This window comes from Leguminivora glycinivorella, chromosome 24, assembly GCF_023078275.1.
Source record: "Leguminivora glycinivorella isolate SPB_JAAS2020 chromosome 24, LegGlyc_1.1, whole genome shotgun sequence".
Classification (NCBI taxonomy): Eukaryota; Metazoa; Arthropoda; class Insecta; order Lepidoptera; family Tortricidae; genus Leguminivora; species Leguminivora glycinivorella.
The window spans coordinates 5,143,609-5,159,044 of record NC_062994.1 but is presented as its reverse complement, the minus strand read 5'-3'; the positions used below and the strand labels follow the sequence as shown (position 1 = coordinate 5,159,044).

General features: G+C 36.9%; 1 protein-coding gene across 2 annotated transcripts in view; it reads right to left on the bottom strand.

Moving 5' to 3' along the window:
* The window catches only part of LOC125238630 (pro-neuropeptide Y-like), a 139,999-nt gene that overhangs the window by 63,316 nt on the left and 61,247 nt on the right, over positions 1-15,436 (bottom strand). The window contains exon 1 of one of the 2 annotated variants that reach the window (XM_048145994.1): positions 5,535-5,565. The exons of the other annotated variant lie outside the window; for it this stretch is intronic. The gene's annotated coding sequence lies outside the window, so the exon portion shown is untranslated. Of the gene's footprint in view, positions 1-5,534; positions 5,566-15,436 lie in introns of those variants that run through there. 2 annotated transcript variants of the gene reach the window in all.

Genomic DNA, 15,436 nt, shown 5'->3' with positions numbered 1-15,436 from the left:
CAGGACATCAAGTTAAAATATACACCGTGTTTTTTTATTTTCCGTTAAATTCGACACGTCGTTAGGTTCATTATCAGGAACCATCCTACAGGATCACTTTTAGTAAAATTCGCAAAAAAAAAATTAATTAATTTATTAGTGTGAGAGACCCTTAAGAATTACATTCTATAGTTAGTGTCAAGTGATTGACGGCACATGTGTAATATGGCAAACCTCCATGTTGCAGCCGCCGCGCGCACTGGCCGCTGAGGAAAAAATAATAAGCTTGTCGCACGTCTTTTGTTTCGGGGACGGCAAAATTTTCTCTACGCTGGAAGGAAATTACTACTGTTTTACTTGAAATTAATTATATTTAAAATATATGATTTGTGTCTGTACTTACAAAAACAGTGTATTAGGCTGCCTTCTTATGCAGCCTTTTACTCTACTAAAGAGGATCAACGTCTTTAACCATCGACGCAAGAGGTTTGTTGAGTTCCTCCGCTGGGTTCTACTGCCATACGTCGCTGGCTGTATTCAAGAGGAGACCCGCGGTTAATACACGTCTCAAAACCCGACTTAAAGGCCAGTGACGTTATTTATTTTCCTCGCGTACTGACAGACATCTCCTATTTTATTGTATATATTTTTCATTATAATTATTATTATTTACTTAAAGAACCTTTGTTTCATTTCTCCGCTGACTAGCCGGCTACATTGGCGCCCAACGTGGGGCTTTAAGGACTTGGATTGGGTTATGTACATACTTGTAAATAATATAGGGTTTTGTACATAACTTAGTTTATATTTTGTGTAGTTGGTGTGTTTTTTTTTTCTTACTTTTGTGTGTCGATAACATATTAGGTATTGGTAAATGCTGTGTACACAGACAGCATTTACCAATTCCTAATATGTTATTTGTTCAGTTGTTATCTTAATTTTTTTAATAACTTTATAACCGTAAAATTTAAGACGCTTGTATCTTAGACAAATTAATTGTATTTGATCTAAAGAACCTTCCCTTAACGTTAACGGAATTCAATAAAACAGGTTGTATATGAAATTACTTTGCGCTCTTGTGGATAAAAAGCAACTTTCTTATCCGTTTTTGAACAATCAAGAGAGTTTACCAGTTGGCGTGGTAAAAAGTAATAAAATGGCTCTGAAGCAATTTATTATTTTTACAATATTGCAGTGTTGAAAGATAATAAACACCAAGGAAGGCTCTGAATTAAGACTAATGATTTTTTTGGCAATAAATATCATATTTTGGTTAAATACAATTTAGTAAAAATAGAATTTTATTTTTAGGAGATCAATGAAATTGAAAATAATGATATTAAACTGAAATAGATACTTATATACATATATAATAGCTTACGTGGCTAACGTCCTTACTACTAGACCACCCGCCAAGTCTAGTGGTAAGGACGTTAGCCACGTAAGCGGGTTCGATTACCGGCTCGGCCACCAGTGGGCCTTGTCGTTGTTTTCTTTCATGTACGACCTCGATGACGATACGATTTCGATGTGATCAATGTGTGTATGTGTTACGATAATATCTATTTCATTTTATAATTCAAAAACATTTAAAAACAACAAATCAAAAAAGATTTAATAAAATAATTTCATTTGTTCCCTAGGTGTAGTGTATTTAAGTAAAAAAAATATATGCATATTAGTTTTTTAAGACAATACCTTTGCAATAGACGCATAATATTGTTATTCTCGCTTGGCATGGTTATTAAATATTACTCGTATTATTGGCGCCATTACCATTTTCAATTAGAGCCGAGATATCTTTTAATATGAAACCGTACCGACCGCAGAATGTAGTCAACTTGTTAAAAAACCGGCCAAGAGCGTGTCGGGCCACGCTAAGTGTAGGGTTCCGTAGTTTCCCGTATTCTTTTCAAAAACTGTTCAACCTATCAAGTTCAAAATAATTTTCCTAGAAAGTCTTTATAAAGTTCTATTTTTGCGATTTTTTCATATTTTTTTTTAATTTATGGCTCAAAAGTTAGATGGATTATAATTATAATTAAGTATAAATATTTAAATCAGAGAACATGAAACTGGGGGCCGATTTTTGAGTCTCACTGTCACTAAAATACCGGTTGAAAACGGTGACTTGCCTATTATTTTCAGTGACAATTTTCTGAACTCGAACGCGTGAAACTCAAAAATCGGCCCTCAGATCTTCGTATGTCTTATAGTTTTAGACTTTCCCATACTGACCGATTTGAATGAGCCAGCCTGTATACTCTATAGTGGAGATATTGAACAGAATATCAAATAAAAAGCGAGCGGTGAAATTTCTGAAAGGAATTATAATTTAAATTTATAATTTATATATAGTAGTGTTACTACTAAAAAAAAAACAAATCAAAAAATATTTAATAAAATAATTTGATTTGTTCCCTACGTCGATAGATGGCAGCACCATCTCTCTAGCTATATCGTAATCCTACAAAAGGATTCATATAGGAGGTGCAAGCACACATTGCTCGCCCTTAGAGTTGGTCAAAGGCGCCTAGCCTTCGAAGATAACATACACTAGAGAAATTTCGACGGGTACCTCGGCGGTCGGGGTGGTGTAGTGGTTTGAGCACGTCAGCCGCGATAGCTGGAGACCCGGGTTCGATTCCCAGCTTCGCTACCAGTGGGCTTGATCGCTTTTTCTTTAGTGTATGTTATCTATTTCAGTTTATAATATATGAAAGGAAATTAGAAAAGTCGAATTCTACGACACCCAAGCAAGAAAAGGCGGTGGTGAAATTCTTAACCTAAGGTTTAAGGTTGAAATTAATTGTAATTTAATACCATTTAAATGCCAAAATATACATCAACATTCTAAGCAACAGAATAAAGTTATAACCGAATGATCTAATCTAACCACCGTTTACGAACTTTGAAAGCAAATTAGAAAACTCTTCGTCTTACTCTGCCGTGAATTTTGAAACTTACCTAGTTACTCGTACACTTTGTGGGAGTAATTAACTTTAAGATTCGCTTTCCATACAAAAACGCCGTTTTAAGAGGAACCCCGAACCCTCCTTAGAAATAAGTGCACAGTAAAAAGGAGTACAAGTTTCTAATTGGTCGGCAACGCGCAACCTTTTAAGTATTGCAGTCGTCCACAGGTTACGGTGACCGCTTTTCATCAGGCGGACCGTATGCTTGTTTGCCACGGACGTGGTATAAAAAAATAGGGATCGGTTATCCCTACAATTGAGCCCTTATTTTCCCTTGATCCTTGATGCTTGTTTGCCACCGACGTAGTATAAAAAAAATATCGACTTTAATATGGGATTCTATACCACGGAAGTAGTAGATTGCCTCACGAGGGAGCAAAATATCATATTTACACATTGAATCCTGAAAAAACAAAAGAAGTCTATACCTAACTGAACCCTGAGCGTAGTGAGGCATTGCAAAATAGAATCTTGAGCTTAGTTAGGGATTCAAGTTTTAAGTGTATAATTACAGTGTTTTGTAAAATACCTACTAAATGTGTTTTGTTAGCGACTGATGAAGAAATATTAATGAAAAATATGTGATTTTGAAGATATCGAAAGTGGCGCTAGTGTCGCCTTAGTGTGTTTTCACATTATCCGATCCGATATCGGAAGTAGGACCGATATCCCATACATTATAGGCGCCATCTTAGATTTTTTCCATTGAAATCCTTCCGATATCCGATATCGGATCGGATAATGTGAAAACGGACTACCCTATTATGACTTAAATTGCAATAACTCTTTAATATTTATAGCATAGTAAGTTTTCTTTAAAAATCCGAGATTTTTATAGCATTAGTGACAAAGGTGCAAATTACGCTAAGTTTCCAAAAAGTTGGAAAATTTGTCTGAATAAAAATGTACAATTGGAAAGTTTAATTTCCCATAAAATATTATGGAAATTCCTTGAAATTTGACGAGTTACACGTAGAAATGTTTCAAAACACACATTTTTTTTCAGTTTTTGTAATATGGATGAATATTTATTTAGTTAGAAAATTATTGTTTTTTTTTGACATAAATATTGACGTGTAAATTCTAGTTTGGCAAAATGACGTAATAAGTAGTCAATTTATGTAAGTTTATACAGGGTGTGACTTACCTAATTTACAGGATTGCAGTAACCCGAGCGTGTAACCCGTAAAAAAATATTTAACATATTATTAACTTTTTTTTATGATAGACCTTTTTTATCCATTGAATTAACCAGTTAAGGCATTAAATGACTTTTACGAATAGCTCGATAATAAAAGGAGTTAAAACACTAGTTTCTTAGAGACATTTATTGTAATTCACCTAAAGAACATTCCCTTAAAGTTAACGGAATTCAATAAAAACACGGTGTATATATGCATCATATGTTTGTGACTCTTTTGACAGCGTGTCAATATTAAAATTTGAATAAATCTTTGTCAATGTCATGCAGTTAAGTGTAAAAGTCTATCAGAACCCTTTTTTTTACAAAATTATTATATTTTCTTATTCTTTTTTTGTGGTGTAATGCGAGCTTTTATAAGAGTAACAATAGTAACATATTTATAGTATTTTATGCAACAGGCGTTTAAAGTAGCTCAAAAAAGGAGGAGTGGCTGGGTAACAATTTGAGGCGAAGCCGAAAATTGTTATTAAGACGCCACGAGTATTTTTTGACTCAGTTAAACACCGTTGCATACAATACTTTTTCTACGACCATGCACTTAGTTTTTAATAGTTTTCTTGAACAGCTTTCGTGAAATTCACACTGTTTTCTGTATTTTGACGCAAAGGTTTCCACTGTCAGCTCAGCTGCCCAAATTCTTCCCACGCACGCACGCAGTATCGTTATAACAATGTGTTGCCATGGTTACAGAGCCAAACAATGCGTTTTCAGTTTTTTCGATACTGCGCGCATGCGTGGAAAGCCGGCGGACGCTGGCTTTGGGGAATGGACTTTTATGTAGGGTTTTAAAGATCTATGCACGACCCTGTAATAGATGTATAACAGTTCGGGAGTAGAAAAAAATATATATACGAAGTCGTAGTTCCTGCTTTATTATACTTGTAAATATTGAACATTCAAGTTTGACAAAATTTCGTATTAAATTGTTAATTTAGACGTATCAAAATCAAGTCAGTGCCCAACTGCCCAATTTTTTCGCACGATATAGTATAAACCTAATGGACACCCTGGACAGGCCCATATTTTTTTTAATACTTCGGAGTTTGGAGTCTTGTTTTTATTCACATATAAATATTTTTAAATTCATTTTTTTTAATACTTAGTCTCATTTTAGCTTTAAATTTTACCATATTATCCAACATGTGTTAAATACACAATAAAACCGACCTAATAAATAATATCTAACCTGATTACAAAAAAAAACCATCGAATTAATCCGCAAAAAAATATGATTTGAGAGTCTGGTAGGTACGTAGTCTTGTATTGTATTTTTTAAATATCAATAATATATGTACAAATATATATTTTTTTCAAGACGTGCCGACTTGGCCATTTTTTTCATACGGTAAATGTAAGTTTATACAGGGTGTACTTACCTAATGGACAGGATTGCAGACAGGTTCGGAACGTACTGCGAGCGAGTAACCCGCGCCGTGGTTTTATAGCGCGCCAACAGGTGGGCGGAGTTGTACCCCAGTCAAATAGGCACAAAACTAAATTTTATATTTGAGCATTTCTTTTTTTTGCCACTTTGATGAAATGTGATGTTTTTGAAAAAAATATGCTATTTCTACTCAGAATCACTAGCTTTTTCAATCCTAGTAGTTAAAAAAATTGTCCAATACGATTTTTTCTTATTTTGTTACCATTTTCCGTCCATGTTGTGTGGAGTGACACAAGAGGGAAGTAACAAAAATGTATGGAAATTCTGGGACACTTTTTGTCTCCCAGTGAGATTGAAAGTACTCGTGATTCTGAGTACAATTGACCTAAAATTCCCTAAAAAAATAAACTGGCCAAAACAGAAATGCTCATTTTATCATTTATGAATTTTATTTTGACGGCCGGTCTGGCCTAGGGTAGGTCAGGGAGCCAATTTTTTGAATGTCAACTATTAGATTTCGTGAATTGCGTTCAATAATATCTCCACTACTAGCGATTTAAATTCTACCAACAGAATCGAAAACGAGTGGTCATTACCACTAGATTTAAAATTACTAGCCGTCCTTTTTTAAAAATAGCATTCCGTCGTTTTCCACAGACTTTCGAACGTGCGATCGAAATTCAAAAATCAGTCCCCTGGTCTCGGGTAATCCTGCCGACTAAGCCGCGGTCCTGGGTTCGAATCCCGGTAAGGGCATTTATTTCTGTGATGAACACAGATATTTGATCCTGAGTCATGGATGTTTTTCTATGTATATAAGTATTCATATATTATATATATCGTTGTCTGAGTACCCACAACACAGGCCTTCTTGAGCTTACCGTGGGACTCAGTCAATCTGTGTAAGAATGTCCTATTTTTTTTTTTTATTTAAACTGATCATTTCAAAAAAATCAAAATTTATTTATTCAGCAAGTAGGCCACAGGGGCACTTTTACATGTCATCAATTACAATAAATAGTACGAATTCAACTAAAGTACAAAGTTACTATGATTAATAAGAGATGTTAGAAATGTATAGAGTCTCTAATTGTCAATGTACATCTAAAAAAAAAATTAACATAATGAAAAAAAAAAATACAGACTGATACAAATAAAAGATAACGACCGGTCTAGCTCAGTCGGTAGTGACCCTTCCTGCTGAGCCGCGGTCCTTGTTTCGAATCCCGGTAAGGGTATTTATTTGTGTGATGAACACAGATATTTGTTCCTGAGGCATGGTGTACATAGATGTATGTATTTATCTATTTAAGTATGTATATCGTCGCTTACGCCGTGGCTTGCGTGGGCGACGGTCGCGCGATGGTCGCGCGACGGCGATGCGACGCATACGAAATCAAACCTTATCGATATGGAAGTAGACGATGCGATGAGACGCGACGGCGACGGTCGCGGTCGCGCGACCGTCGCCCACGCAAGACACGGCGTTAGCACCCATAGTACAAGCTTTGCCTAGTTTGGGGCTAAGTTGATCTGTGAAAGGTGTCCCCCATATATTTATTTATTTATAACTAAAGCAACTTTAGAGTTGTAAAAGACTCTTTAATAATGAGAAAATATTTTTTAAATTAAAGGAAAAATTCACTCCTCCAGCAGGCACCAAAGGCTTTGCCGGAGCTATCCCTCTCGCCATCTGAGCACTGAGCTCCGGCAAAGTCATAGGTCGCAGGTTCGAGTCCTGCCGGAGGAGGGAACGACGTAAAAACGACGGGGTGTTATAAGTTTGACGTGTCTGTCTGTCTGTCAGTCTGTCAGTCTGTTTGTTTGGAAGTGTGTCTGTCTGTGGCATCGTAGCTCCCGAACGGATGAACCGATTTAGATTTAGTTTATGTTTCGTTTGAAAGCTTTGGGGAGTTTTCTTAGCCATGTTTCATGAAAATCGGTCCACTATGTCGCGGTCGGGGGTTTTTTCAAAATTTTAATTTTGTGGTTCGGTTGTCTTACTTTCTTTCTTATTTGACTGGTCTAAAACGGGAAATACGTGGACTAGCGCTGGAAACTTTAGATTTGACAGAATTAATATTCACACAGGTAGGTACAGTCAGCAAGCTATGAATACAGCCAAAGTGTTATATTGTAAATATGTATAGAGAACTTTATTGCCTTTATAGGGGTGTATAAATATTTTTTCATCACATTTGCTGTTTAAAGGTATCATTACGTCTACGTGTACTGAAGCATAATGTACTATTTTATTCCCAAGGGAATGGATTTAGTTTTAAAAATTAATACAATCCGTACAATACTTCAGGCAAAGGATGTTTCAATCTGCCAAGGATTTTTATTGCACAACAAAAATTTGACTATTAAGCTATAAAATATATTGGTACGGTACAATTATTATGATTTAATATGAACGTTGCATTTAATTTATATGCAGTATTTTCAAAAAGTGTTTGTTACCAAAAACAATGGAAATATGAATAATCTGTTTATTACACATAGAAATATAGTTTCAACTCATCGGCCAACAATGAAGCCAAAACCCGATCGATGTGTGCGTGGAACGCTCCTGTTTTACGCTCACCCCACGCACACATGCATATAAAAAATGTTGCCAGAGAAAAAGGATTTCGCTCGAAGTTGGGATTTTTAAAAAGTCGTTGTACTTGGTTATAATAATTAATTACTAATTTTAGTGCGTATTCCATGGAAATGTTGTAAGTAATGGTTGAAATTAATTTATTTTAAAAATATACATATTGAGTGCCTATACAGATAAATTTCTGGTTGGTTACCTGTTAGGTATATAAAGTAACCAGGTACAACAGGAACCCTTTTGGTATGGTGCGACTCTGGCCGTCAGTCTGTCTGTCACATTTCTAAATATCTTAAGAACTGTTCTACTTATGCTATCGATTTGTTTTTACCATCTACGAATTGGGAGTGTTATTATAGTGCTATTATGCTATAATTCTTAGCTAGAATTAGAATTTCGATAAAACAACAAAATGTTTGTCTTTAAACTTAGAAAAATATTTTTTCATTTCAAAATGTATTTCATTAAATATACATACAAAGAACCTAAAATTGTTGTTACTTATATTTTAAACATCATTTGGCGGAAAAAAAATTATTGGACTGGCAACATTTATAAGAAATGGCGAACGACGAAAATTTCAATTTTAGTATTTACTATTTCGTAAAAATATCACCTTAAACTCTATACTTTCACGTAAAATGTAATATCGGGCGGTTTCTTTTTATTATATGTTGTGTTATAACATCCATTCTCGACACAAACTACCATATTACTCGCAAATTAATTTTTTTTCGGGAGATGTTTCTAGAACGACTTTTCGGACAATTGAGTACTGCGAGGGCCGTTCGGACAGAATCTGATGTATCACACAAGTGCGAAAAAATTTTTCTCTCAAATTCGCACTTGCTCCGCATGCGCTGCACTAGGATGTTCGGAAACACTATCTAGTGTTATAATTAATCTGAGCGACATTCTAATTTCATTTACAATAAATGTAAAATGATTGCTGATAAATCAAATTATGCTATGTTACGGGAAGGAGGTTACACAGATTGACGCGCTAACTGGAGTTGCAGCATGACTAGTAGGTTCTACATTAAACAGTCAAATCAATTAAAAGTCAGTGTTCAAAGTAGGTACCAGTTTGTCGAACTCTGACAAAATATGCGCTAGTAGCGAGGAGAGTCGACAGTCACCGACACTTATAACGCCGCTTTTTTCCGGTAATCAAAGTACAAAAGGGGAAAGTGTCTACAGTGACAGGATGCAGAGTTCTTGTTCGTGGACGAGATATCTTTGGTTCTCTTTGGTAACCCTTAGGCGGCATATGTAAACGTTATGTTCTTATGCAACTTCATTCGCCAGGAAGTTCGGATTAGTATATATTTGTTTACAAGAAAGTCTTTCCTGTTCCAGCGCCCCACGCTTTTACAATCAAATATTATAATTAAAAGCACATAGTTTTTAAACTTCAGCTCACAAATAGAGACAACTTGAACGATCCATAATTTATTTTTGGCTTTTACGTGCATTTATAAACGCGTGTTTTATAGTGTTTTTTAAACTATTAATTTATTTGATACTTTTTAGTCATTAATAATGAAATACTTTTAACATTTATACATAAATTTATTTCAAGTAGGCGGATTTTACATGCCATTTGTGGCTTAACGTGTACTTATTGCTAATTGCTACTTAATAATAACTAGCGGCTACCTTCTTATTACGGTATTATCATAAAAATGTTTATACCTAGAAAGTTATCCGTAAAAGATAGACAATATAGACATGTGCCATCGCGGACTTCTTGAAGACATTAGAGAGACATACTTTCGCCATACATTGTTTTGAAGCTCTCAGCTAGTGGGATTTTGTTTGACTCGATTAGAAAATATTGTCACATTTCAACTAATTCAAAACAAAATTTAAGTATTTCTTTTTTGCCGAGCCCCCCTTTATTTGCTCTTAAGGGTCACAGGAAAACCATTACCCAACTTATTTTAAATACAACGTTGATCTTTCTTTTATGCGGGGGGCTTCGCCCCCCGAGCCCCCCTTTGTTTGCTCTTAAAGGTCACAAGAAAACGCTAACCCAACTTATTTTAAATACAACGTTGATCTTTCTTTTATGCGGGGGGCTTCGCCCCCCGAGCCCACCTTTGTTTGCTCTTAAAGGTCACAAGATAACGCTAACCCAACTTATTTTAAATACTACGTTAATCTTTCTTTTATGCGGGGGCTTCGCCCCCCGAGCCCCCCTTTTCGTTACTCTTAAGGGTAACAAGAAAACCCTAACCCAACTTATTTAAAATACAACGTTTATCTTACTTTTATGCGGGGGCTTCGCCCCCCGAGCCCCCCTTTGTTTGCTCTTACAGGCCACAAGAAAACGCTAACCCAACTTATCTTAAATACTACGTTGATCTTTCTTTCATGCGGGGGGCTTCGCCCCCCGAGCCCCCCTTTGTTTGCTCTTAAGGGTCACAAGAAAACCATAACCCAACTTATTTTAAATACTATGTTGATCTTTCTTTTATGCGGGGGGCTTCGCCCCCCGAGCCCCCCTTTTCGTTACTCTTAAGGGTCACAAGAAAACCCTAAACCAACTTATTTTAAATACAATGTTGATCTTTCTTTTATGCCGGGGGCTTCGCCCCCCGAGCCCCCTTTGTTTGCTCTTAAAGGTCACAAGAAAACGCTAACCCAACTTATTTTAAATACTACGTCAATCTTTCTTTTATGCGGGGGCTTCGCCCCCGAGCCCCCTTTTCGTTACTCTTAAGGGTAACAAGAAAACCCTAACCCAACTTATTTTAAATACAACGTTGATCTTTCTTTCATGCGGGGGCTTCGCCCCCGAGCCCCTTTGTTTGCTCTTAAAGGTCACAAGAAAACGCTAACCCAACTTATTTTAAATACAACGTTGATCTTTCTTTTATGCGGGGGGCTTCGCCCCCCGAGCCCCCCTTTGTTTATTCTTAAAGGCCACAAGAAAACGCTAACCCAACTTATTTTAAATACTACGTTAATCTTTCTTTTATGCGGGGGCTTCGCCCCCCGAGCCCCCCCTTTTCGTTACTCTTAAGGGTAACAAGAAAACCCTAACCCAACTTATTTAAAATACAACGTTTATCTTTCTTTTATGCGGGGGGCTTTGCCCCCCCGAGCCCCCCTTTTTTGCTTTTAAAGGTCACAAGAAAACTTTAACCCAACTTATCTTAAATACTACGTTGATCTTTCTTTCATGCGGGGGGCTTCGCCCCCCGAGCCCCCCTTTGTTTGCTCTTAAAGGTCACAAGAAAACGCTAACCCAACTTATTCTAAATACTACGTTGATCTTTCTTTCATGCGGGGGCTTCGCCCCCGAGCCCCCTTTTTTTACTCTTAAGGATCACAAGAAAACCTTAACCCAACTTATTTTAAATACAACGTTGATCTTTCTTTTATGCGGTGGGCTTCGCCCCCCGAGCCCCCCTTTGTTTGCTTTGAAAGGTCACAAGAAAACGCTAACCCAACTTATCTTAAATACTACGTTGATCTTTCTTTCATGCGGGGGGCTTCGCCCCCCGAGCCCTTTGTTTGCTCTTAAAGGTCACAAGAAAACGCTAACCCAACTTATTTTAAATACTACGTTGATCTTTCTTTTATGCGGGGGGGGGGGGGGGGCTTCATCATCAGACCTTGAAACCTAATCGTAGTCAAAGTTCATTACAAGACTTTTCTAAGAAACCCAAAAACAGCTATGATACGATGTTCCATCATGTAGTTCCAGTTCATATCTTTCGGCTTCATCATCAGACCTTGAAACCTAATTGTAGTCAAAGTTCATTACAAGACTTTTCTAAGAAACCCAAAAACGGCTATGATACGATGTTCCATCATGTAGTTCCAGTTCATATCTTCCGACTCCATCATCAGATCAGCTCAACAGTACCATATTATTGTATTGTCATCGGAACTACATATAGCTGCCAATTTTCATTACGCTACGACTCCTGGAAGATGGTTAAATTAGCTTCCTTAGATTCCATTACATACATAGTTACATACACGACGACCTAATAAAAGCGTGTTAAAAAGGAAGTGCCTTTTCGCACTTGTGTCGGTAATGCACTATTATTTAGCCTATCAATGTATAATGATTTTTTTATTCAGCAACAAAATAATGTTGAAGAACTGCTTATACAGGAAATAACAAAGAAATACATACTACAAATTATACTATTAAAATTATACTATGAAAAAAACCCCGACCGCGACATAGTAGACCGATTTTCATGAAACATGGCTAAGAACACTCCCGACTAACTCAGCTTTCAGACAAAAAAAACTAAATCTAAATCGGTTCATCCGTTCGGGAGCTACGATGCCACAGACAGACACACACACAGACAGACAAACAGACAGACAGACAGACAGACAGACAGACAGACAGACAGACAGACAGACAGACAGACAGACAGACAGACAGACGGACGGACAGACGGACGGACAGACAGACAGACAGACAGACAGACAGACAGACAGACAGACAGACAGAGACAGACAGACAGACAGACAGACAGACAGACAGACAGACAGACAGACAGACAGACAGACAGACAGACAGACAGACAGACAGACAGACAGACAGACGGACGGACGGACGGACGGACAGACAGACAGACAGACAGACAGACAGACAGACAGAGACAGACAGACAGACAGACAGACAGACAGACAGACAGACAGACAGACAGACAGACAGACAGACGGACAGACAGACAGACAGACGGACAGACAGACAGACAGACACGTCAAACTTATAACACCCCTTCGTTTTTGCGTCGGGGGTTAAAAACACTCCTACCTAACTCAGCATTGGAACTAAAAAAAAGCTTAATCTAAATCGGTTCATCCGTTCGGGAGCTACGATACCACCAGACAGACACACACAGACAGACAGACAGACACGTCCAACATATAACACCCCGTCGTTTTTGCGTCGGCGGTTAACAACAGCACAGTAGATAAGTTTATAACAAAGGCATGATAAATAAAATAATATTGTCTTCGGTTACCGCGATAGTTACTCATGAAATAAAACTATGGAAACGGATTAAATCGCGTATAATGAATTTAAAATACATCCCGACGTTTCGAACTCTTTACAGCGTTCGTGGTCAACGGGTGACTTTAATTTTTCCTCAGTCACCCGTTGACCACGAACGCTGTAAAGAGTTCGAAACGTCGGGATGTATTTTAAATTCATTATACGCGATTTAATCCGTTTCCATAGTTTTATTTCATAAATAAAATAAATAAAATAAATAAATAAATATTATAGGACATTCTTACACAGATTGACTGAGGCCCACGGTAAGATACGAATGTAATGAATGTGTGTACGATGTGAGGATCACGGTATGATTTCTCCGTAAATGAAGATTTAACCCTTTCCTGCAGCCGACATTCGCGGGTTAAATAGTTTAGCTAATTTGTGAACATGTCAGAATGACGGCTGAGGCATACGGTTGCTGCGGATGTCCGATATACACAGTGTTCGTGAGCATTGCGAGAGATTTTAACAGCATATTCTGATGTGATATAGTGATCATACGTTCTGTTTAGTTATAAGACCTAGTTATTAATTTTTCCCCTCACTAGCTCGGAAACACGTGTTTTGTCCTTTAATACCAGCGGGTAAAAACGCATTTTATCCACTAGTGGGTAAAGTAATTTGACCTTGAATAAAGTCAAATTAACTGCTTTAAAATTGATGAAACTAGGTGAATCTAGTAATAAAGATGATTTACCACCTGTGGAACTACTGGAAGCAGTGATAAACGCATTTTTTGCGTTGTAGTTTCCTCGCTATAGTGAGGGGAAAAGTTTTGTGTTACACTCGGGTGCAAATGTATTTTACTTCTCGTGTGTTAAAAAACTCGCAAGTTCAGGATTCTATTCTCGAACCACTCGCTTCGCTCGTGGTTCAACTATAGAATCCTTTCACTTGCTCGTTTTTCAATTCCACACTCGGCGTTAAAATACAACTTTGCCCCCTTGTATAACAAATAACTATTCTGGGTGCCCTGAAAACCAGTGCCGCGTCTATAAGACACGGTATTCGCTGAGTGGCATCCTATTTGGTGTACTAGTTATTAAGTATTATGTACTTATTTTTATTATGTATCTGTATGCCAAATAAATATTTTCTATTTCTATTTCTATGTCACAGTTTCGTTTTCTTTCAACCCCTTATTTGCCAAGAGTGGCAGCTTTAGTAGTTTCATGTGTTCTGCCTACCTCTCTATGGGATACAGGCGTGATTGTATGTATGTATGTATTCCTGATCCCATTTTAAGACTACAATGTCAATGTTATACTTTTCCGGATTTCGCCTAGTTTCAGAGTTATTATTAAAAATATTTATTTGTTATACAAGGGGGCAAAGTTGTATTTTAACGCCGAGTGTGGAATTGAATAACGAGCAAGTGAAAAGATTCTATAGTTGAACCACTAGCGAAGCGAGTGGTTCGTGAATAGAATCCTGAACTTGCGAGTTTTTTAACACACGAGAAGCAAAATAAATTTGCACCCGAGTGTAACACAAAACTTTTCCCCTCACTATAGCGAGGAAACTGCAACGCAAAAAATGCGTTTATCACTGCTAGTTCCACAGGTGGTAAATCATCTTTATTACTAGATTCACCTACTTTTATCAATTTTGAAGCAGTTAATTTGACATTATTCAAGGTCAAATTGCTTTACCCACTAGTGTATAAAATGCGTTTTTACCCGCTGGTATTAAAGGACAAAACACGTGTTTCCGAGCCAGTGAGGGGAAAATAACTATTAACTTATTGTGCAGAGATTTGAGTTTAATTTTTTTAATGGAACGAAATATGGAATTTAATGGAACGAAATGGAATGAATATTACTAACGAGAGGAAGTCAAATCGCGACGGCTTGCCGGAGCGATTTAAATAATAATAAATAAATAAATAAAAATAAAAAGCTTTTATTTCAGGCATAATGATCCCATAGGTCCCATTTAAAGACTCGAGTTAGTAATATTCATACTCCCCGAGTTACACACAATGTTTTTCATCACATTTGAGAGAAAAATACAGAGGAAACAGTCATAAGGCAAAACCTTCAACCGGCGGCGTTGCGACCAGTAGTGTATCTTGATCTACATCAGATTATTCATATTAAATCCATTGTTTTTGATAACAAACACTTTTTGAACGAAAACAAACACGAAAATACTGCATATAAATTAAATGCAACGTTCAAAAAAGCATTAAATCATAATAATTGAACTAAAATTGTACTTATTTTTATCTGTTGTACTCTCCGTTGCTAGGCAA